We start from the raw sequence: 2,500 nt of genomic DNA, 5'->3' as shown, positions 1-2,500 counted from the left end.
TACCGCAATGTAATGCAATTTGTACCGCAATGTAATGCAATTTGTACCGCAATGTAATGCAATTTGTACCGCAATGTAATGCAATTTGTGCCGCAATCTACCCCAAGTTGTGCCGCAATCTACCCCAAGTTGTGCCGCAATCTACCCCAAGTTGTGCCGCAATCTACCCCAAGTTGTGCCGCAATCTACCCCAAGTTGTGCCGCAATCTACCCCACGTCGTGCCCCAACGTGACCCAGGTTGTGCCCCAACGTGACCCAGGTTGTGCCCGAACCTGACCCAGGTTGTGCCCGAACCTGACCCAGGTTGTGCCCGAACCTGACCCAGGTTGTGCCCGAACCTGACCCAGGTTGTGCCCGAACCTGACCCAGGTTGTGCCCGAACCTGACCCAGGTTGTGCCCGAACCTGACCCAGGTTGTGCCCGAACCTGACCCAGGTTGTGCCCGAACCTGACCCAGGTTGTGCCTTAACCTGACCCAGGTTGTGCCTTAACCTGACCCAGGTTGTGCCTTAACCTGACCCAGGTTGTGCCTTAACCTGACCCAGGTTGTGCCTTAACCTGACCCAGGTTGTGCCTTAACCTGACCCAGGTTGTGCCTTAACCTGACCCAGGTTGTGCCTTAACCTGACCCAGGTTGTGCCTTAACCTGACCCAGGTTGTGCCTTAACCTGACCCAGGTTGTGCCTTAACCTGACCCAGGTTGTGCCTTAACCTGACCCAGGTTGTGCCTTACCCTGCTCTGTAATTGGCATATGACACGTTACATTAATGTATTGTTGTCCAACCGCAACCCGCTCAGAATAGTTCGCGACTCGCACTCCCCGGTCTCATGTGTATCGTTTCATGTTCAACACGTCGCAAGTGTTGCTTCCTTTTTACATGCTCACGCTATACACTGTAATGTGGACGCCAGCAGGACGTACATCGCCCCCCCCCCACCCTTCCCCCTTCCCCCTGCCTTCGCAAGCTGGTCGGTCAGGTGCATGCCGAAGCACTCAGTCTACGTCGTGTTCTGTCCTGTGTCCACTGTCCGCCGATGTACGCCTAACCCACACACTGTACTGCACAGCGGTCCTCATGTACTGAATGATACACTCTGGCACATGTGTGACCGTACAAAGACTGCGGTGAACCATACCGTCCAGATGTTGTGCACACAGCTACGTGTCATCTCGCCATAACAGCTGCATTGCAGTGTGGTACGCCATAGAGACGTGTGGGAGTAATGGACGCGGTGGATGGCGATCAGCATGAGCCGTCTGTTCATGTAGTGGCGCGTGTATGCAGACGTAGTAGTCTCTTCTCACACAATGTGATAGCACGGTGCCCCGCGTTCCACATCTGCGACATGCTACAGAGGCCGGTTGACAGTTGGTCGCGCAATGGACATCGCATACGTACGGGGGCACCTTCCACGTGCCCTCTAGTTGGGCACATTTTGTTGCGTGGATGTGAGCGGACGTATTGTGTCTTGACACCTGACAGGCAGGCATGCAATAATAGTTGACTTTGCAAACGGGGATGGACGTGTACGTTTACTGGTGACGTTACGCAAATGAACAACTGGTAACCCGTTGTGGTGCGGTTGTCCTTGCTGGAGGTACATCTGTGAGGGCAACGATCGGTACAGCTACGAAGCGGTCCCCACCATACCAACGAACGTGAATGTGAATCTGGGTGTGAAGCGATACGCGGCTGTGGGTGGGTGGGACTGTCCCCGGCCGGTGAGGGGGGGCCGCCCGGCGTGCTGGCCGCGCGGTGCGTGGGCGCACGCGCTACAGCCGGCTGGTGGGGGCGCCCAGTGGCAGGCGCGCCGGCCGACGGACGCGGCAGGCGGCGCAGCTGCGCGCCGGGGCACCCTGCGCGCGGCGCCGTGCAGCCAAAGTGGGTCCTCGCCGGCCCGGTGCGAAGCGCGGTGGACATCTGCAGTGTGCTGGTCCGATTGAGGACTGTGTGCGTTGAGGATGCGCCGCCGCCCGGCACTCGGCGCCGCGACGCCGTCTGCTGCTCGGTCGCCCCAGCGGTTCTCGCTGGTGGTTTGTATCGCAGTTGTGCAGACGTGTTGGCACGTGCGCTGTGCTGGGAGAGTTCGCTTCGGCACCCACGTGGGGCCTTTTCCCTTCTGTGGCGCTGGCGTTGGAGCTGCCGGTCACCGTAGGTGGCGCGTGTTGTCTCCCGCCGGCAATGCCACGACAGCACGCTCCCGGGCCTCTGTCGGCAGCGGCAAGCTCAGTTGGGAGCACGGGTGGTCGCACCTAAAGCGTCTACTCGCCTAACTCCGGGCGATTGCGCCTCTCTCGAACCCGACCAAGTACTTAGGACGGCGCTGCGCGCCGCCGGGACCTGAGAGGGTTTCGAGGTGTATTGTGCAGGGGAGCTCAGCCTCCTCCTGTTTGCAGAATAATTGAGCGGACGCTTGCGTGTTCGCGCGGGCCCCCGGGACACACTCCCGGGCGGCCGGCTGCTCAGCTCTAGTTGACGCAGCTCCCTGGTTGATCC

At 59.5% G+C, this 2,500-nt stretch overlaps 1 non-coding gene across 1 annotated transcript in view; it reads left to right on the top strand.

Moving 5' to 3' along the window:
* The first annotated feature begins 2,486 nt into the window (after positions 1-2,486).
* Positions 2,487-2,500, top strand: part of LOC126141680 (small subunit ribosomal RNA) — a 1,912-nt gene continuing 1,898 nt past the window's right edge. The window contains exon 1 of the ribosomal RNA XR_007529537.1: positions 2,487-2,500. This exon is cut by the window's right edge and continues 1,898 nt beyond it. This is a non-coding gene — a ribosomal RNA (small subunit ribosomal RNA).

This window comes from Schistocerca cancellata, unplaced genomic scaffold, assembly GCF_023864275.1.
Source record: "Schistocerca cancellata isolate TAMUIC-IGC-003103 unplaced genomic scaffold, iqSchCanc2.1 HiC_scaffold_738, whole genome shotgun sequence".
Classification (NCBI taxonomy): domain Eukaryota; kingdom Metazoa; phylum Arthropoda; class Insecta; order Orthoptera; family Acrididae; genus Schistocerca; species Schistocerca cancellata.
This window is presented reverse-complemented; position numbering and strand designations above follow the sequence as displayed.